Source organism: Phacochoerus africanus, chromosome 1 (assembly GCF_016906955.1).
Source record: "Phacochoerus africanus isolate WHEZ1 chromosome 1, ROS_Pafr_v1, whole genome shotgun sequence".
Lineage (NCBI taxonomy): Eukaryota > Metazoa > Chordata > Mammalia > Artiodactyla > Suidae > Phacochoerus > Phacochoerus africanus.
In genome coordinates, this window is record NC_062544.1 from 265,871,372 (window position 1) to 265,894,996 (window position 23,625).

Here is a 23,625-nt window from a genome sequence, read left to right on the forward strand (position 1 = left end):
ATAAACCTCATATACTCTCCTATATTTTCTTCCTCATCCAGTTAAGCATTCGTTCCTTGAGGTCAGAGACTATAACTTTAGCAGTTTGGTATCTTCTTGGAAATAGCAAAATGCCTATAATAATTGCATAACATTATCAAGTTAATTTAATGCAGTGTTCCACAGTATTAATTTACTGCTCATGGAGACTGGTCTGAGGGTACAAATCTTTCATGATTTGAACACTGCTTAGTTATAGCTATACTTTGATATTACTCTATAATGTATTATTTGATTTAATTTAAAAATAGCAGGAGTTCCCCTCGTGGTGCAGTGGAAACAAATTTGACTAGGAACCCGAGGTTCTGGGTTTGATCCCTGACTTTGCTCAGTGGGTTAAGGATCTGGCATTGCCATGAGCTGTGATGTAGGCTGGCAGCTGTAGCTCTGATTAGACCTCTAACCTTGGAACCTCCATATGCCACAGGTGCAGTCCTAAAAAGACAAAAGACTAAATAAAAAAAAAGAAAAGTTGTTAAGTAAGATTAACTATACTTACATATATTTTCTATTTATTTTATAAAACCATATATTTATATACATAATTTATTATTTATTATGGACACTATATTACCTACAAAAACAAAGAAAATAAGTGTTGAATACTACTTATCCAAGAACACAATAAAGATTTTTTTATACTCTTCCTGGTTATTAAGCACATGTAGAATCTTCTTGTGGCAATGCTCTCTCTACCTGGACATCTACTGGAAGAGAAATGACTTTAGATTAATTAAAGTCTCTATTGACACTGTTGCTTCCAAAATATACAATGACCCTGCTGGAACAAGCAGTGGTCATTCTACTCGTTTTAGTAGCCAGGGTTTTATTCCTGAGAGGGCTATCTACAATTTACCTTACTTTTAACAAAGAAATCACCTCCAGTGGGCTACAACTCTCTTTTACAGTTCCAGAGATGGAAAACCTGGCTATTTATTGCAGTTAAGGAGCTAAGAATTTTAAAGAGGCAATTTGCCAAAGCTGGCTGATAAACGACCTCATTCTCCTTCAAGTTCATTGTCAACACCGTGCCGTGCCAGCTCCAAGATGCATGATATGGTTCATGTCTTTCTGCATGATTTTCAGGGACATGGCTCTCAATAAAGAAGTGTGCTTGAATGGTTGATTTTATTTGTTTACCAAAGACTCTTTTATATTTCATCCAAATAGGAAAATCCTATTTTAAATAGATTCAAATAACTATAATTTAAAATATTATACAAAACTTTCTCTGGTCAAAATGCGTAGGCTTCATGATTTATAACCTGTGGAAACTTAGAGGGCCCTGTTCATGGTTTTATGTTGGGCTCTTGCTGTCTTGAAACTCTTAGTAATTTTTGAATGAGTCCCTTGTAATGTCATTTCATTTTGTAATGGCTGTGGTTTCTTGGCTTAGAATGAAATGAGTCAAGAGGTGTGGGCTCCTGATGGTGACACATATAAGCCAATTGGGCAAAGTTTTTATATTTCTAATTCCCTGAATTAGCAGTTGATATACCGTCTTCCAGAAAATTGTATTGCAGACTTTATTTTAGCAGTAGAACACTGCAAGCTTTGTTTGTTTGTTTGTTTGGTATTTTTGGGGGGCGGTCATTTTAGGACTGCACCCATGGCATATAGAGGTTCCCAGGCTAGGGGTAGAATTGGAACCATAGCTGCCAGCTTACACCACAGCCACAGCAACTTGGGATCCAAACCATTTATGCGACCTACACCACAGCTCATGGCAACACCAGATCCTTAACTCTATGAGCAAGGCCAGGTATGGAACCCGCAACCTCAAGGATACTAGTCAGGTTCATTTCCACTGAGCCATGATGGGAACTCTCTAGTTAGTGTTAGAATTTTAAATCTCAGGTAATCTTTATCTTTATCTGAGGTCATCAAGAGAGGCACAACAAACTTCAATCATGAACTGTCTTGGAATATTGGTACACTCACTCAGCATTCGAATTGAGCTTTAGATTCACCTTCTCATTATACAAGTGCAAGGTGTGAGGTTTATGTACTGAGACCACGTCAAACACTATTAAACTGACCACGGTATAGAGAAGGAACAACACTTCTTACAAACTCTCACTTCGTGCAAACTCTCACTATTGCTTTTGGTCAGGAGCCTAGAGGTGTGTAGTTTGAGCAGAGAGAGATGGAGACATTTTTACAAGCTGTTACTGATCGATATTCTAATGCACATTTTCTTTTTGTATTTTTGTCTTTTTAGGGCTGCACCCATGGCACATGGAGGTTCCCAGGCTAGGGGTCTAATCGGAGCTGTAGCTGCTGGCCTATGCCAGAGCCACAGCAACACAGGATCTGAGCCACATCCTACACCACAGCTCACAGCAACACTGGATGCTTAACCCACTGAGCAAGGCCAGAGATCAAACCTGCAACCTCATGGTTCCTAGCTGGATTCATTAGCCACTGAGCCACAATGGGAACTCTCTAAATGCACATTTTTAAAGAAAACAGCACATAGCAATCCTATTCCCATGTGCTTATTATCTTGGTTATCAAAGTCATATTTCAACTTATACTCATTAAATTTATATACTGGAGTATAAATTTTGAATATGCCTTTCATGTAGAAAAATAGTCAAAAGAATCTAAAGTGAATTCAAGGATATGCTTCAAAGTTGATCGTTTACTAACTACAGGTATGATGTGTTGATGATCCCTCAAATCTCTTTCCTGGAACACCCACTGCCCTTTTAAAGTAGTGATGGATTCTAATGTCTCAGTCATGTCGGGGCCACAGCAATGAAGAGGAGGATGGCATCGGTTTCCCTAAAAGCCACCATCGGAAACTTTGACGGCCTTTGCAACAATGGGAACGACACTGAGAAATTAGATGATTCTTTCCACAGGGGGAAAAATGTGCATCCTAGAAAGGTTTAGAAAAACGCTACTTGACAATCAATGATTTAATTAGGGTTCTTACACTGAGAATTATTGGGCTTTGACATTAAGCCAACTTTTCATTCTAGGGTTTTCCAATTACATAGTTCAACATTTGCTGTTTACTTTTCCTTTCTCTTTAAATAAATAAATACTGGGAATTAAAGGCTATCTGGACCACTAGGAGGGTTTAGAATCAGCATGTAGCAGAGCCCTAAATATTAGAAAAGTAAGCATGAGGAATATGCATCGCTACACATATTCAAAGCTGAATGAAGGCCACCAGGAGGCTGAATCTGATATCAGAGTGTATGTTGAAGGAAGGACAATATAGTGTAAAAGTAACACAAGCAGGAGAGGGCTAACCTGGATTACTGTCATGACCCTGCAATTTACATACAACTTACAGACAATTACCACATTTGCTGATTTTACTCATTCAGAACAAGAGAGTGACAATATCTTCCTAGACAGTGGAATAGAAATTACATTATATCATCTCATGAAAGCATCTGGTAGAGAAACTGGTACATTGCAATTGCTCCTAAATTGTGGCTATTGTTACTGGCTTTTCTATGGAAAAATATTCCTGATATGTCGAAATTAATGACTGTGCATAAGACATTATTATAAAAGCCTGTTTGAGAAAAATTTTATCATTAACTTTTTTTTTCTCATTCTGGGGCGAAACACTTTAATTTCATTTATTTTCTTTTCTGTGATAGACATTTTAGTATAGTGAGCAATAGCATAAATTGTGGTCCTACTCTGCATGTGTTCAAATCAACTGACTCTTTCTGTGTGACCTTGGGCAAGTTGCTTACCCTTTCTGGGTCTTGGTTTCTTTGCACATGATAAATAGTAGAGAATGAAGCTTTGAGGAAAAAAACAAATTAATTTTAAATAATTTATAATAGTAATTGGCATATAGCCAGTCCTATGTACATAATAGCTATATTTTTCAATAAAATATTTTGGTGTTACTGTGAGATATTCCCCTACGTTCAACACTGTATCCTCTCCTTATACATTTTTTGGCAGTCTTCCCAGTTTTAAAAACATTTTCTAAAACAAATTAATTTGCTAAAATATCAGCATTGTTATGATGGCTTTAAATATTAGTTTCAATTTCTGAATATAATTTTTAGATTTGTTTGAAATCAGAAAACGTTCTGGGCTCGGGGATCAAACCCATGCCACTGAAGTGACAACACTGGATACTTAATCCACTGAACCCCATGGGAATACCACCTTGAACTTTTTTGAGACATGAAAACTGAGAAATCAAATTTTCAGTTAACATTTGCATCAAGAGTATATGAATTACTCTATAAATGCTACATACTGCACTGTAGCATTTGCCACACTTGTTTCACATATAGCTAACCTGTAATTTGTCATGATTCTTACTGACCTCATTGATTGGTAGTCTGGCAGCTTGTCAATGTCTGGGCCATAAGCAACAATACAACTAGCTGCTATACTAAGGGACCAGCAAGGGAAGTAGCAAAGCACACTTTTCCCTCTGCTAAGACAGAATAAAGGGCTTTAGCTATTCCTAGCCACTACTGTCTACAGGTATGTTTATTTTGAACAAAATGGCCCTTCAGTTTGCCTAAACTTGGGACAGGTTTTCTTCTTGACTTTAAGCCTCTGACCTACCTCTTTTTAGAGTATTTACTGGAGGAATATTTCTACTGTATTTTTATCCCTGTCCCTTTGAGATGTAAATCTGCTCCCAGCCTCTTGCCAGTTTTAACAACCCAGAAATATTTTTCTCAAAAACCTGGGAGCCATTCCTTTGAAATGGAACCATCAAGAATGATAGTGCCCCTAACTCAGTCTCTCTGGGAGAGTAGGATCTTAATTTATGATAAGGGACTGTTAGCAAACACTGATGCCACCAGTTCCCTAATTCCCTCCAGTACTTTTCCATTAGTTTACACCAGTGCCTAGAAAAGTTCTTTTTGGGCATTTTCTGGTGGCATAGTGGATTAAGGATATGATGTTTTCACTGCTGTAGCTTGGGTTGCTGTTGCGGTGCAGGAAATTTTGCATGCTATGGGTGTGGCCAAAAAATTAGAAAAAACAAAACAAAACAAAAACAAAGTTTCCTGCTTTTTGCTTCAATGGATTTATGTTCAACCTCTCTTCCCTCTTTGAATAGTCCTGAAAAAAGTCTTCCTTGCCTGTTTAAATCTGTTTGGTACTGTGTTTCTTGACAATTTATAAGCAATTGTACATTTCCCCACCTTAAAAAGGAAGCCTTAGATTTTCTGCCACCGGAAACTTCTGGGAAAAAAGTGATAGGTTTTTGCTGATCACGATGAAATTCAACCACTGGTCAACTTTGTTCATTCACTGTACATAACATAGCACTGAAGAAGATTCCGGCAGGAATTGGAATGCAAGTGAAACTCTATGAAAATCTTCTAACTTATTTAATACAACCACTAATAAAACTGCTTCATTAAAAAGTGAAAAATAGAGAGTAAACTCTGAGGGAAAAGACAGAAGCCAGAAGTGGCCCAGGCAAACTTCCTAGGGTGAGAAGGAAATCTTGGGAATGAGGCATTATCTTTTACTTCCAGGTCTTACAGAAAATGAGCAGCTGGTATAGCACTCAGTCATCTAGCACAAGCTGGAAAAGGCCATTAGATATCAACAATCATATTATATTAAATACATTTTCAAAGAGTCCTCCAAATTTTAGTGCTTTTTCTGTGTTGGAATGGAGGGTGATTGATGAGTGGGGGAACAATGGGGCTACCTTTAAATGTATTGTTTCCTCAAACATCATAACAGAAATGCAGCTATTTTTTTTTCTCTTGCAGATTTTATTTATATGTTCATGTTGGGAGAGAGAAGAAAAGAGAGAAGACAAGAACCATTTGTATAGTTCTTTTCAATTGTCATGGAGTGAATATATTACCTACAAGTCAAAAACATAAAAATACAAAATGAACAAAATGAAAGTGAGCAAAAAGCTATATAAAATATTTATGTATAGTATATAGACTCAAAAATACTTTATGACATCTTCATAAAATGCATAATTCTTACTTCATAGACCAAAGAGAGGCAGTCTGAATGTTGCCACTCACTCTCATTGCTTTCAATCTCTTTTTCATACAAAACCATGGATCATTGTTATGTATTTGAAGCTCTTTCTTTATTCTTTATTCAAATATAGTTGATGTACAGTGTTTCAGGTGTATAGCAAAGTAATTCAGCTTTTCATATATATATGTATATCTATGTATATACACACGCTTATACTTTTCCAGATTCTTTTCCATTGTAGGTTATTGCAAAATGTTGAATATAGCTCCCTGTGCTATACAGTATTTTTGATTATCTATCTATATAAAGTAGTGTATCTATGTTAAGCCCAAATTCCTAAGTTATCTCTTCCTCCCTTTCCCCTTTGGTAATCACATATATGATACCATATGATATTTATCTTTCTCTAACTGACTTCATTTAATATGATAATTTCTAAGTCCAACTATATTGATGCAAATGGCATTATTTCATTCTTCTTTATGGCTGAGTAATATTCAATTTTGTATACACACACACAATGTCTTCTTTATATGTTCATCTATTAATGGACATTTAGGTGGTGGAAGTTCTTTCTTAAAGTTACTTTATGTCAACTTTCTCCTTGATTACTAATACAATCATATAAAATAAATCTATTTTATGTAATTAATGGAAATTTTGAAGCTGTGATCTTTTTTTTCCTGGGTATTTGTAAATATATTGCACATGAATAAATGGATTGTTTTAGTGGCTTTTTCCAGGCAATATCTCTTACCCTGTTCCTGGTATATAATTACAGAGTGTTCTGGTATATTCTAACTGGGCAAAGCAGCAGTTTCAAAATTGTCAGAAAGCTCTGAAGCTCTGAGTATGAGTCAGTTCTGCATTTATGTATGTGCATTGGGGGTGGGGGTGGGCACTAAGGATATGTTTTCGTTTGTTTTTTTTTCCTTTAAAGTTTGAGGCCAATCAATCTACTAGATTCAAACCCTGCATCAGACACTTATTAGCTTGTAACACAGGACAACTTAAAAAGTTATTTAACAAAAACTGTTTTCATAGCTAGTGGGAATACACAATGGCACCACTACTTTGGAAGATGGTTTGGCAGTTTCTGACAAAGCTAAGTATACTCTTACCATATGATTCAGCCAGCAGTCAACCTCCTTGGTGTTTACCTACCCAAATGAATTGAAAACTTATGTCCACACAAAAACCTAAAGATGGATATTTATAGCAGCTTTACTCATAATTGTCAAAACTTGGAAGCAGCAAGAGGACTTTCAGTGGGTGAGTCGACAAATACTCTGTAGCACATTCAGATAACAGAATTTTATTCAGTGTTGAAAAGAAATGAGCTATCAAGGCATAAAAAGATATAGAGGAAATGTAAATGAGTTTTACTAACTGGAAAAAGCCAGTCTGAAAAGGCTATATACTGTACAGTTCCAGCTATATGACATTCTAAAAGGCCAAAACTGTGGAGGAGGTAAAAAGATTAGTGGTTTATAGGGACTAGAGGGGAGGAAGGGATGGATAGGCAGAATACAGAGGATTTTCAGTGTAGTGAAACTATACTATGTATTTCAGTGGTGGGTACATGTCCTTATACATCTGACAAAACCCTTAGAATGTACAACACCAGTGGTGAACCCAAATGTAAAACTATGGGCATTGGGTGATGATGTGCCAATTTAAGTTCATTTTTTTGAACAAAATATACCACTCTGATGGGGAATGTTGATAGTTGGGGTTGTTGGGGGTGGGTGCTGGGGGTATATGGGAACTCTCTATACTTTCTGGCAATTTTTTCTATGAATCTAAGATTGCTCTAAAATGTAAAGTTATTGATTTTTTAAAAAGTTACTTAGCCTCTTTCAATTGCAATTTTGTTAAATATGAAATGTGATTAATAATCATATCTATTTGATAAAGTGAGGCTAAATCAATTAGTAGGCATCACTTGCTTAGAACTGTGCTTATCATGTAAGGAGTACCCACATGTTAGCTATTTTTAGTGGTAGTTTATCATTAGGATTTACCCTTGTTAACTTTTTTCCATTTCTATGATCTTAATGGTTCAACACCCATAATTAATCTATGAGATAGACTGAACAGAGATCCTTAGACCCTCTTTATATCAGGGAACAAGAGAACATTCAAATAAATTTTGTAGGATCATAGAGTCACCCAGAACGATTCATTTTTTCATTACTGACTTTGTCTAAAGACGCCTTTACACTTTTAAAATTACAGGAAACTCTTACTTTGAACTCATGAATATCAGAACCATACAAGCAAAAAATGCCTAGACTGAGGGACCCAAAGAGTTTTTGTTTATGTAGCTTACATCTCTAGCTGATTGCTATATTAGATTTTTGAACTGAGAGATTTTAAAGCCCAAGACGCATAAGCACACCATCCATTAGTCTCCCAATGAATGACAGCATCTCCATGAGGCCCAAAACTGCTTTGTATATTCCAGAGAGATTAAGTGGGAAAAGGGCACACAATGACTTACTATTATTACAAAAATGCATAGGCTTGACCTCAGATGCCAATTCAAGGGGCGTGGAACAACCAAGGTTCCTAGTCCACACTTAGAGAACCTTGGCTGCATACTATATGCCATGAAGCTACTCCATGCATTGTTGTCCTAATTCTTCCGCTCAACTGCCTCACAGCCTCCCTTTGGTGGTGGCTTTCATACTTCCTCCCAATTATCTTTCAGCTGGATCATCAATTCCTACTAGACCACTTCTGTACCTCTGTCTCCTCCAGGTACATTGTTATCTTTCCTGCAGGCATATTCTGCCTTGGATTGAAATGGGAGAGAACAGGCCATAGAACCTAAGAGCTTTCTGCCCATACCACAGTCCCAGCTCATCTATATACAGCAGAACCTGAACGAGGTAACCTGAGTCTTAGCCAAAGGCAGAGCCAGAGCATTCTGAGCTGTGAGCAGGCTGAGGTGGTCCAGGTCAAGCTAGAGGATGAGGTCGGCCGCTTTGATATGATTAAGAGAGAGGAGGCTACTGAGCAGGGTGTGGAGTTGAGAAGGGCAGGGCAGTTTATGAGCCATCTGAGATCCATCCAGAGGCTTCATGAATAATCGGCAATGTAGTGAAACACGGGTTGGCTACTTAATGCAGTTTATACAGTGTAATTTCCTTTGTTTTTAGAACGTCATGAATGTCGATGAAATGCCCTTTCATTTCACATTTAAGCTACAAAATGTCACCACCGTTTCCAGTTTATTAGACAATGTGTTTCTTTAAAACTTTTTGGTTTCACAAATACCATTCGCTGTTGTTGCATAAGGTCAGAATTATTTTCTGCCTGTTTTCATGCAGTTTGACAAACTAAATCAATTTTTGGTCTTTAAGAGAATAGAGCCATAGCATAATAGGTTACACTTCCTGTACACAACATTTCTTCATGAGGGATTCTTATATTAAGTTATGTGATATGTATTAAATAACCTCCCTATCATAGGCTTTCATACACAGTTGGCATAGCATATGCTGATTAATTACTAGACATCCTCCCTATAATTCTGCATTACCCACAAATGTTTTTTGAACTCTTATTATGCACATATCACTGGACTCTTGCTGGATATAAACAATAACTCTAAAATAGAGCTTACTGGTCTAGATGAGAAAACACATATGCATTCTTAAACACATATGGATGGGTACAGAGTAGTTATAGTGATATAAGGTAAGCACTAACTATTAGATGCTATAGACCAGAAATATAGGAGGCTCAAGGACCTATGGTAAAAACCTCTTTTTTTTTTTTCCAGCTCAGTTTTCCTTTGGGAATGTACTTCTTCCCCTTCAGCCCATGTGGTTAAATAAGAGCCCAACAAACCCCCAAGTCCAGTGGTGTGTAATTGACTCCTGTCTGGTTAATTATCACATCCTTCTCCCAAGCCACACTGCTTCAAGCTGGCCCAATGAAAATCTGCTTCCTAATTTACTGGAACAATTATCATACTAAGTGAAGTTAGTCAGATGGTGAGAGACAAATATCATATGATGTAGGTGGAATCTAAAAAAAAAAAAAAAGGATACTATGTTAATGGAACTAGTTTTGGGCAGATTATATAAGTCCTTGTGCCCATCTTTGCCACTCAATAAAGAAGAGCCTTCTGAGAATAAAGTTAAGACTGAAGGAAGCAGGATTGAGAGGTGCAGAGAGAGGTATTCCTGGATCCAGCTATGCCAATAGTCTCTTCCACTATTGGACTTTTCCAGGGATGTTAGCTGATGAATCCCTTTTATCCTTAAACCTGTTTGAATTGGATTCATGATGTTAGCTACTCAAAGAATCCTGATCCATGCTGGAGGAGTAGTAACTTGAGGATTGAAATGGTGGAAGGGGGCTTCTTGGAATGATTTAAATAGGATCCTGAATGCTGTTTAAGATACAATTAAGAGAAAAAGATGAAAAAAATGTTCGAGATGGCACATTCAGAGGGAAGAATCCACATTGGAAAGTTTTAAATCCAATTTTGTATAACATAGACTTCATATAGGAAAATAGATGTAGTTTTCCAAAATGGGAGGGGCTTGATTTAGTAGACATAGCAGTTGGTAGATAGCTTTAGGAGCACTTATAGCTAAACAATGGAAAACAGAATTGAAATTAATAAAAGAACCCTAACGTGTGTGTGTACATATATATGAAGACTGGGTTTTGTCCTACCACTGGACCTATAAAATTATACCAATGATATCATGAAGTATTAACAGGCAATTATTCAAATCCGTGCCCCCCACCGGCCACCAACATCATTGTTTTTGTTTCATGTTTGTTTTAGCAAAGCAACACATGCAAGTGCATTTTAAAAAATTAAATGTTACTAGTCCTATAGTAAAGCACCTTACTTGTCTTATGGTAAAACACTGGCTTTTTCCACATTTTCCACTTTTGTTTAACTCAACCCAAGAATTCTAGCAGTAGAAAAAATTACTTTCTAATATTTCCACTTTTTTCTCATATATTATCCACATTTCTGAATAATATGTTTATGCCATCTCATTTTAAATGATCAATTTCATACATCTGTTGTCTTGCTGTCAGGTTACTTGAGGATCAATCCTTGCCACCTACCTCTACTTTTCCTCAAATCAAACCTTAAATTTTGGTCAAATTATGAGTCATTATTTACTTAGACTATGTAAATAATTACACCATGCCAATGCTGTTCCCCAATAAGTCACATAGACCTTTAATTATGATTCATTTTCTTTTTCACTTATCTATTACATCAAGCCTGTCAAACACTTTGTAGGATTATTCTCCATATGCTCAAATATATCAGGTAACTATCAATTTCAATTTTCTTTCTTGAGCCTGCTAGATCCCTTCATCTTTTCTTTCCAATTTCATCTTCAGGTCCCCTGTTTTCAAGGTACCTGATGTCCACAAGCTTTGAACCTCTTTGGGCTTCGATGGGAAGTTCGCACTTAAGGTGTTTCCTCTCTTCCTCTGCTAAGTCAGGTGACTTCAAAAAACATGTTGAAATCCCATTAGGATTTGTACATGTCGACTTTCACTTTTTGAAAGCTTCTTTTCTATATTTCAGTGTTGAATTAGAGAGGAGAACACTGCATGTGGTCAAACTACCTTGATTATCTGGAAATTCCCCCATTCACTTTCATCTCCTTTGTTCCTGCCATTGTATCTCCGAATTTTATATTCCATATTCTCTTTGGAATATGAAAAGATATTTTTCTTCAAAGAATCTTTGAAACATTTTTTAAAAGGATTTTTTTTTCTTTTACAGTCATTTCTTCGTTTTTAGTGTTATCCCCACATGGACTTATTTTTGCCCCTTTAATTCACCACTTACAATCCCCAGAGTCCCTGCATTTCCTAAATATTTATTAAGGATTATAAATAACCCAGAAATGATTTTCAGGTCCCCAGGCTTCTGCTAACAGGTTTTAGTAATGTCCCTGACTTGTTTTATAGTCACATATAAGGGTCCATCAATCACTTTGAAAACTGATTACAGAATGATGCTTACACTTTAAGAATCTCTTTTAAAACCAGTGGCCTGTAAATATACACAGGTAACTTAATAAGTTAATAGGCATATGCTCTTAGGAAACATTCACACTGGAAGACTATAAGCATATTACAACTTTAGCTGTTGCCACTTTGAGCAATGATAGGTTCCAAAGCATTTTTACAGTCTCCTTGATGGTCTCACTCTACCAAACAGCTTCACTATCCATCTGGTAGAGATGGTGGCCCCAATTCAGTACCATAGTTATTAATTTCACCCACAGATTACTATGGGCCAGCAATACAAGTCTTAGGTCAATGCTTTCATAACCCTTCCATTTCCTGCCCCCCAACAAATGCAAAAAAAAAAAAAAAAGAAAAACACAACAACCAACTCATATCTAATTTAGATAGGACATAAGCTTACAGATGTGTAGCTTAGTTTTAGTTGCTAATGACTTTTATATCTTTATTAATGACATAACTCTCAGTAAGTTACTCTTAACCTGGATATATTTCATTTTTTAAAATTATAAGCTTTTCAAGTGCTTTTGACAAATTTATAAATTGTAACTGGCCATGCTCATTGTATAACTAAGAGGACCCTATGGTGCATTTTAGGAATAGACCCCCCTATGTACTTTGCCTGCCTCTTGCTTGTAGAAAAGCTTTATTCTCCCAGGCCTCTCCTGAGTCACAAACGATTGGAAGAATGTGAACACGTAGTAACAAAAGAAAGTAGGTGGGCCAAGAGAACTGGTAACAATTTCAACAATAGATCAGTCACATAGTAGAGTCACAAGCTCTTTAGTTCCTCTCTGTGGGACATAGATAACATTCCTGAGTTGTTTACAGATGCTAAAACCTCCACCAAATAGAAGAAGCAACAGTATGATGACCATGTACATACAACCCAGACTGTCTGGACACTGAAAATTTATGATGCTAATCCCTGTGATATCACCCGATTACCTCATCATCAACCAATCACAGTTGTGCCCAAGTAGATCACACACCCTGCAACTTTCTCCTTCACCTTACCTTTAAAAAACTTTCCTTGAAATTCATCCAGGAGTTTGGATCTTTTGAGCATTAGCCATCCATGCTCCTTGCCTGGCCTTGCCATAAACACTGCACTTTCCTTTACCACAACCCTGGTCAGTAGGATGGCTTTACTGTGAAGGGGTGAGCAGACCCCAGGTTTGGTTTGGTGACTATCAGAGCTCTGTTATCAGGGACTGGCAGCATAAAGGGAAAGATACAAACTTTGTTATTCATAAATTTTGTGTTTACAATTTTGCCTACTTGCTAAAATGTATATGAAACCCTTAATTCCATATTCCCAGCATTTTCAAGGCCATTCACAGACATGCTCTGGGCAGTTAAAAAAAAAAAAAATTTGAGTTGTTTACCTGCACCTTCCCAGCTGACGTGGAACAAGGCCACATTCTGTCTTCTAGTTTTAGCTTTTAAATTGTAAACAAGTATTCTTTTTGAGGTCTACTTAGTGCCACATTTTCTGAATCTTTTCTTTTTTTTGTGTGTGTCATTGATTTCTCTGTTTAAAATCACCCCCGAGCATCATGTTAAAGTGCTGTCTAATTTTCCTAAGTTCGAGAAGACTGTGATGGGCCTTCCTGAGAAAATATGTGTATTAGATAAGCTCATTCGGGAATGAGATATATGGCTCTTGGCCGTGAGTTCAATATTAATGAATCAGCAATTTACATTAAATAAAGTGTCTTTAAACAGAAACACATAAAACAAGGTTATGTGCAAGGTGGATGAAAATGTTGTGACCAGAGTCTTAAAGCAACACAACTCTGCATTTTTCTGCAGGAGCAATGTGCAACACTTGTTAAATCAGTGTTTAAATCAGTGTTTAAAACATACCTACCATGAATAAAGAGAATAATCTGTATTTACATATTAACCCAAAGGATGCTTGTCATAATTTGAAAATCTTGGGGTAAAAGCTATTTTACAGATTCACTGTTTCAAATCAAGGAGAGAGAAATAGGTTTCCTTCATCTAATATTTATTGTTATCCTAAGATTCAAGGTAACTAGTATAATCATTCTATTTTCTTTTATATTTGTTCAGGTTTATGGACCATTAAAAAAAAACATGGAAAGACAGCATTTTTTGTTAAGCTTATATGTTGTTCTTTATGGTTAATGTATACGTAATCTTAAAATCATCTTTATTAAGCGGCTTTAAAACAATGTTTTTCTTTTTTCCATGGATTTGTAAATATAGCAATATCTGAACTCCTAAACTCCAAATAGCACATTTTATATCTGCTTCAGTGAAGATTCTGAGTTTCATGCTTGGTAAAATCAGTTGAACCCTGATAACATTTATTTTTCTTGCAATTTAAAAAAAAATCTTAGTTTTAAGTATATAGAATAACATGATCAATACAAAATACATTATTATTGACTCTAGTCCTTCACAAATCTGAATATGTTTCACTATCATAATTCATTTGCAATATCCAAATGATCATTTAAATAAAATAAAACAGGTTATAACTTAATATTTTATATTATTTTGCTAACCTCTGATTTTTTTCTCACTAGGAATTACAGTCTCAACAAAATAAAATACAAGCTAATACGCAGATAATAAATTGGTGATTCAGACAATCATCTGGAATTTTTTATATTTAAGTTTAAATATATATTTTAACACATTCAAATGACAATCTCTCTTTCTTTTAACTTTACATGCTAATATTAATTAAATGACTCTTGCAAACTGTACAGGCCTTGGAAAGTTAACCTCTTGGGTCCATTATCAATAATTAAGATAAGACTGACTCTATCTTGCCGCCTCATTTCTACTTTGGTTGCAAAAATTACTCTTCCTTTCTTAAATAAAAATATTCCTAGTTGCTGAAGCAGAAAAATTACTTTATTTCCACCTCAGTGGAGCTTCTTTTTAGAGGCTGAAACACCTGCTATGCATACATTATGTAAAGAACATACCAATCTTTTAGAATGAATGTTTGAATATAAATGTCACACGTTACTGAAACCTGTTTTTTAATGTGCTTATGTATCACTTTCATTGTTTTACTATTTTATTGCCCTAGGAGCAGGCAGGCACGTGTGTATGTGTGTATCTTTAAGTCTGTGTTATGTGCGTGTATGTAATTAATGAGCAAGAGTAAAAACCTGTGGTTAACAAAAATATCTGAAGTTATTTAAGTTTCCTGTTATTTACCTGTGTTGACAATATAGATCTTCCTCGACTTATGAAAGGTTTAAGTCTTGATGAACCTACCATAATTTAAAATTATCAATAAGTTGAAAATGCCCTTAATACATCTAACTTACCCAACATCATAGCTTAGCCTAGTCTGCCTTATGTGTGTTGAGAACACTTACATTAGCCTAAATTTGGGCAAAATAATCTGACACAAAACATAAAGTGGTAGGTATCTCATGTAATGTATTAAATACTGTACTGAAAGTGAAAACCAGAGCGATTTTATGGGTGCAGAATGGTTAAGTGTATAGGTTGCTTATCCTCATGATCCAGTGGCTGAGTGTGAGCTGTGGCTTTTGTAGCTGCCCAGCATCACTATAGAGGATTGGACTGCATATAGCTAATCTGGGAAATGATTAAAATCCAAAAATTATAGTATAGTTCCTACTGAATCCATATCGCTCTTGCATCAACATAAAGTTTATATATATATACATATATATATGTGTGTATATGTATATACATATATATGTGCGCATATATACATATATATGTGTGTATATATATACACATATATATATATGTGTGTGTATATATATATATATACATATATATATGTGTGTATGTGTATATATATATATTGAACCATACCTAGGTTGGGAAGGTTCTGTACTTGACAGTGATTCTACAAAAATGAAGCAAAATGTTTCCAATCTTTGTGTTGTGGCTACATTCTATTTGCTTTGAGGTATTTGCATTTACACACCAATATTCATTAATGGCCTTTCCATCCTACAACAGGAGGCTGAGGGTGCTCTACGCATTTTAAGGACATGCAGATGTATTTCATAAACTTCAACTAAAATTGAAAGGTGAGACTAGAAAGAAAATATAGGGAGGGTGAAATTTGATCTACTGTTGAAAGCTTAGTAATTACTTATTTCAATTTTGACCATGAGGACTCCAGCATCTTAACCAGCTCTTTATAACTGATAGTGACATATGCCCTGGTCTTTCTCATCTTCTTTACCTTCTCATTTTTTAAAACATCCTCCATTCTAACTATGCTCTTTTAGTCTGGATTACATTCTCATTAATCTGCAGAAAGGGCTATCACAGTTGGTAGCAATCACCGGAGGTAGGATCTCATTTGGATCTTGGCTAAAATTCTCCTTGAAAATACTCTTTCTCTTGGCTTTTCTTACAACACATTTCTCCCAGTTTCCCTGCCATTACTCCACCTTCTCCTATCCAGTATCATTCACCTCTATGTGGACATCAACTATTCATATTTCTTAAAGTACAGTCCTTTAATTTGTTAATTATGTACTATTTTCAAAGCAATTTTCCCATAGTGACAGTCTCCTTTTCATCCTCTACATCTGATTCCCAGCTTTGATTTCTCTTTGAATATCCATATTCACATGTTCAAATGCCCACTTTATATCTCCAGGTTTGTTTTCCAAAGTTAGTTCTTAGGCCAGGAGTCAAACATATGCCATAGCAATGACCCAAGCTAGAGAAGTGACCATGCAGGATCCTTAACCACTAAGACATCAGGGAACTCCAAAGGCACCTTAAATTAGACTCTCACAAAAGTGACCTATAAGCCTCATCTACAATTTTTCCAGCACAGATTTCACATATTATCACTGATCTTCCAATGGCCCAGTTCAGAAAAGCCAGGCTCTCCTAACCATTCTCTTCCTTACTTTCCATATAAACTTGATTTTTCAGTCCTATTTATTTTATTCATTAAATATCTTTAGACCATGTTAAACATTTTCTGTATCTTTCACTTCTTTCCTGGTTCATGTTATTGCAGCTTCTTACTAGACTACAGCAGTCATCCATCAACTGGTTTCTCTAAATTCATTTTTGCTTCTTTCCTTCTAATTATTTTTCTATATTCTCATATGGAGTGAATGTTTAACAGTATGATGTCAATGACAATAGGTAGTGAATTAAACATGTAATGTTGAATGCTGTTATCAGATTTATGCTAGAAAAATATCTGGCAAGCGTGAAAAGTCTGGGTAAGATCTGGCTTTAGGGGTGTTGAGGTAATGTTAAGGCCCTGAGCTTAGTAAGCAGTGATAGAAATTAAAAGGGGGTTTGGATAGCAGATAATTTTCAGTATGGTGCTTGGTGGCTAATAGGATAAGTGGTGAGTAGGAGGGTAGGAATTTTGAGCAATTAGGAAGGCCATTTGTCCTTTGCCAAAGAAACTATTCCCAGTTAGATTTAATGCATCTCTCTTTAGAGATGTTTAAGAAAATTATAGTACACTCTGTCATCAATTAGCCACTATGTGTTATGTGTGTGAAAGAGTGTGCATGTGTGTGTATATATATACAGATATAGGCACACTTAGATACACATACATGCACTTGCATATATACACCTAATATACAGTGATCTAGAAATTATTCTCTTTAACAGACCAAAATTTATTAATTTTTTTTTTGTCTTTTTGCTATTTCTTGGGCCGCTCCCGCACCCTATGGAGGTTTCCAGTCTAGGGGTCGAATCAGAGCTGTAGCCACGGGCCTACGCCAGAGCCACAGCAACGCGGGATCCGAGCCGTGTCTGCAACCTACACCACAGCTCACGGCAACGCCGCATCGTTAACCCACTGAGCAAGGGCAGGGACCGAACCCGCAACCTCATGGTTCCTAGTCGGATTCGTTAACCACTGCGCCACGACGGGAACTCCCTATTCTATACTTTTTTCTTTTCTCTGATGATAGTTGAAATTACAAATGGTAAGGCAGACATTGTGAGTCTATTTTCTAGATTCAAAAATTTCCAAGTCATCTTTAGTAAATTATTTGACCCAAATTAGCACTCCTAACATCCACATTTGTAAAAAAAAACTGTTTGAGTATCTCATATTAAGAAAGCAAAATGAGAACAAACTAGAGTTCTATGACAAGGCAATTGTTAAACCAAAGACTGGAAATCACAAAAGTTTTGATCCTGTCTGTAATGTTTCTTTTTATATTAGTACTGTCTTAGTTCTGGCTGTTCTAACATAGCACCATAGGAGACTGGGTGAATTTCTAAATAACAGACATTTATTTCTCATGGTTCAAGAGGCTTGAAGTCAAGATCAGGGTGCCAGCATGGTCAGGTTTGGATGAGAGCCCTCCCTCTTGCAGGTTGTAGAGTGTTACCTTCCCATTGTATCCTTAGAATGATGGAAAGCAGGTGAGAGAGCTCTCGAGTTTCTCTATGGGGTATTAATCCCATTCATAAAGGCTCTACTCTTATGATTTAGTTACCTCTGCCAGACCCTGTCTTCAATACAATCACAGGAGAGGTCAGGATTTCAACATGTGAATTTGGAGCGGGTGGGGAGGCATATCACTTTCATTGTTTTACTATTTTATTGCCCTAGGAGCAGGCAGGCACGTGTGTATGTGTGTATCTTTAAGTCTGTGTTATGTGCGTGTGTATGTAATTAATGAGCAAGAGTAAAAACCTGTGGTTAACAAAAATATCTGAAGTTATTTAAGTTTCCTGTTATTTACCTGTGTTGACAATATAGATCTTCCTTGACTTATGAAAGGTTTAATTCTTGATGAACCTATCAGTCTTTTGTGCTGACAATTTGCAATGTTCGAAAGTTATCCGTGTGAACTCTGTTCAAATTTTTATCATTCATCAACAGGGTGCGTGATAAATTTAAGCAAATGAAGTTACATATCACATTGTATTGGCATTTGTCTTCACAAAACAATTTTGTGAAAAGTAAGATCTTTGCAATGTAATAAGGATTTCACAGAAATTTAATACAATTTCTCAATTCAATAACTATTTTAAATACTCTTCTTAAGAAAAATTTAAGTGAAAAATAGTTCTTTTCTTAACATGTATAATTTCACTAGTTTTTTCACTCTAAATCATTTTTATATATATTTCTACTTATTAGAGATATAAGTAATCTGCACTTATCATAAAAGGACATATTTATATTATTTTTATTTAGAAGATAAATATTTTCCAATGCATCAAGCTACAAAATAAATGAGCATAATTTTCATCTAGACAATAGTTTTCCTTAAACATATAAGAAAATTATCGCAGCATAATGGAAGGATGACCAATTCTACCTTTTAATTGTATAGTCATTCTATTATATATTATTCATAAGTAGAAATGTCCAATAAAGATGGGTAGATCTTTTTTCTCTTCCTGTCTGAGAAACTGAGAAATTCTAAAGCACAAAAACTAAAAGATATGAGCATAACTCCTGGTGACAGTCAGTCCTTTGATTTGAATTTCAGCCCCTCCACTTCAGTTAGATGATCATGGAAACATCACTTTCCCATTCTAAATGTTAGTGTCTCCATGTCTAAACCAGAAATGAGTATAATGCTGTCACAGGGCTATTGAGAGTTTAAATGAGATAATCCATAAAAAATACATGGTACTCAATAATTTTCTAAAAAGTAGCGTATTATATAAATGAATACTGGAGCTCTAGTTGTGGCGCAGTGGAAATGAATCTGACTAGTATCCATTAGGTTGCGGGTTTGATCCCTGGCCTCGTTCGGTGAGCTGCAGATCCAGCGTTGTGGTGAGCTGTGGTGTGGGTCACAGATGTGACTCTGATCCTGTGTTGCTGTGGCTGTGGCTATGATGTAGGCTGGCAGCTGTAGCTTCGATTTTGAGCCATAGACTGGGAACTTCCATATGCCTAAGGTGTGGCCCTAAAAATCTTAAAAAAAAAAAAAAAAGTACAGTTTTGACTTTGAATATTTTGCTGAAAGGTGAGTTATAATGAAAAAATCTATTTCATAATGGAGAAATAGACATTTCCAATGGTGAGCCCTTCCAAGCCTTCAAATTTCCATAGACATGCCCAAGACCCCCATCGATATTTAATCTATTTAATTTACATAATAATTTATACAAATGATATGCATGGTAAACATATCTCTTTATGAAATGTACTGGACTTTTTTTTACTGTATTGAATATAATAGCTATAAACAGATTACTTATTATTGTAATGAGACAGATTTAGTATAAATTCTATTTTTTTAGTTCATCTTTATTTTTTATATATTTATTTTTTGCGACCACACCTGCAGCATATGGAAGTTCCTGGGTCAGGTATGGAATCCAAGTTGCACCTGAGACCTACTCTGCAGCTGTGGCAATGCTGATCCTTTAACCTACTGTGCCGGGCTGGGCATCAAACCCATGCCTCCATAGCAACCTGAGTCACTGAACTCAAATTCTTCACCCACTGTGCCACAGTAGGAACTCCTTAGTTCACCTTTATACATATAGGTACTGAAATACTCTGCTCAAATAGGTAAGTAGATGGGGAATACGAATGTTATTCTAGCAATGTCATTGAATTATTTGAACTCCTTTTAGGATGTATGCAGAAGTCTTATTCTATCTCTTCAACAAATATCCTCTTTATATGTCCTATCAGCTCACAATTCAAGTAGATAGTCCAATTTTGCTGAAAACAGATAGTTGAAAACCATTGATTGTTCAATTCTATTTTTACCTTGTCATTACAATTCTTTATTTTCTCAAAACCAATAACTATATTTTGATTGATCTCTCTAGTCATGCCTCATAGATGAGTGATATTCTGGAACAATCAGAACTCTTAAGTTTAGTGCTGGGTGAGAAGGATTTTACTTTTAAAACTTGGAGTTTATTACACGGTGGTAGAAAATTAGGACCCAAAGCTCCATCAAAAGCTCCTAGCAAAGATTTAATACTAAACAAAAATAACTCTCATTGCTTTGAAAATTAATTCCCCTAAATTATCTGTATTCACATAACCTTGAAGGCCTCCAGATACCTCTACGGAACCCAGAAGCCAGGGGGCAGACCCCTGATGGGAGGAACAATAAACTAGCAAACAACTTCACATTGGATCTCTTGGCTGTTTCTTCCAGATTGCCATTCCTAGGTTCTTTTTAAATAGAAATTCTGAAGATGCACTGGGGAACTTTTTTTTTAAAAAAAAAGAGAAAATCTTTAAATGCAGCTGATATATAACATTTTTTTAAAAAGCTTATCTAAAATTTGTTAGGGCTGTTCTTTAACAAGACTGGTGTTTCTCCTGGGAACATAGCCTCTTTTGTGTACGGAACAGTTTCTTATTTTAATTTCCCTCATAATTCAAAACTTGATGAATTGATTTCATTAGCACATTAAATCTGCATAGCACTTACATTGCCCATTTCTCTTAACACAAACTAAAGTAAAAAAAAAAAAAAATCCTCTGTTGTTGTTTGAGATTTCATTTGGGTAGATTGGGTTCTGACTGATTGCTTGCTCTTCATTACCTCATCACAAGTTGCATTGATTAAGATTAAAGTAGCTGCACTTCTTACATCTCCTCAACATCTTGTTTAAACCTTATTTCAAACTTTTATTCATTTTAGAAATTGTGCATTATACATATTTAGAAATAGTTTCCAAAAATGCTTTCAGCCTATAATGTATTCATAAGCTCTTGATTTTCACCTTGCCCACCCTGATGCCTTTCATCTAGGGCAATTTTAAACATCAGCTGTGTGTTTTTTTTTGTTTTTTTTTTAAACCGTCAAGTGATAGTTGCAAAGAGCTGATGAAAGCAAAGCTCCAAGGTCCATTTCTAAAGTAAAGAGTTAGTTTCCCTGTCCCATGACCTCGACCACAGTTGAAGGCATATTAGATGACCATTTAAAATTTTAAGCAAATGTATCATATCTATCTTAAACTCGTGATATATTTATCATGAAAAATCCAGGCCATGATATCACGTGTTAAAGAAAACAGCCATGTGAGTGGCAATCTGAAAGAAATTAAATTTTCAATTTTCTATGTGTATTATGAACTAATAATTAACAGATTTACCTAGCATTTATTTATTATATGCTGGGTTCTGGGCTAAGAACTTTACCTACTTTATACTATTTAAACATCACAACTCCATGAGGCATGTATTTTTGACAGAGGTGTTCTGGTAGCAGGGAAAAAGGGGTCTGGCAAGCAGAGCCTTCATCAAAAATTTGAAGTTGTGGGTGATGCAATGGGTTATTAGATTTTTGAAAGTTGAAATCAGTCTTGAGGAAAAAGGAAAACAAAATGCATTATCTTTGGACAGAAAACCAGCAATTATCTCTTCCTTGAGAACTATCACCCACCATCCCCCAATGCTTTGTTGATTTCCAGCAGTGACAATTGTTTTAGATATTTTACTTGAAGATCAGTCAAATTTATCCACTCGTTGGATTAGGGTTTTGGTGCTTCTCTGGTATTTAAGAAACCATAATCTTAACCAAGTTAGAATAAAGTTGATGAGTCAGTAGAATCATGATGGCTGCGAGTTCCAAACTTGGGACTTTATGTTCACGTGAGAGAAGCTCTAGGCACAGGAAAGAGGAGTTTACAAGCCTTTAATACAATATTGTGTCTGTAAAAAAGGCTAGCAGAGATAGACGCTGTGGAAATTTACTAATACTGAAAACACAATCAGAAAAGCATTTTGCCAGAACTCTTTCATCATCAAAAGCATCCATCTCAGGGGTTCCTATTGTGGCACAGTGGAAACAGATCCGACTAGTATCCATGAGGATGTGGGTTGGATCCCTGACCCCGCTCAGTGGGCTAGGGATCTGGCATTGCCATGAGCTGTGGTGTGGGTTGCAGATGAGGCTTGGCTCTTGTGTTATGTGACTAAGGCATAGGCTGGTAGCTGTAGCTCTGATTCGATCCCTAGGCTGGAACTTCCATATGCTGTGGGTACAGCCCTCCCCCCGCCAAAAAAAAGCATTCATCAGCATTTTGGTTCTTGAACCAGGTGGTCAATCAACACTTGCTGAGTATCATACCAGGAAATAAGCAAATCCTCTGCCCTCTTAAACATGTATCTACTTACTCTTAGAATGACATCTTTTTTATACATTGGTATTTTATTGTTCTTCAAAATATTTAAGAAATAAATGCCTGCATGACAATATTTAATACAAGCAGTGAGATACATATTTTTAGTTAAAAGATAGCCAGCCAATGTTTTGTTGTTGTTGTTGTTGTTGTTGTTTTCTAGAACTCCTTGCTTTTGGCTTGCTATCCCATTCCAGAGATGGTCAGATCACAAAATACTAACAACTGTTTTATTGTGAGCTTCAGGGCTAAAGAATGAGTCATGTTCGTATTTAAGACCAGGCACACAGTAGGGACTGCTGATGTCCAGGATCGGAATGTACTTGTAAGTCATTCAAAGGCAGATTCTCAGTAGGACTCTGCAACTGATTTTTGGGTGTATTATTAGCCTACCTGCTTCATTGGTAACTGGCAATTGTTATTCACCAAATGAGGGTTTAGCAGGAAATAGTTCATAATTTATACTGAAAACTTATCATTTCTAGAATGCATGTGAATTATGTT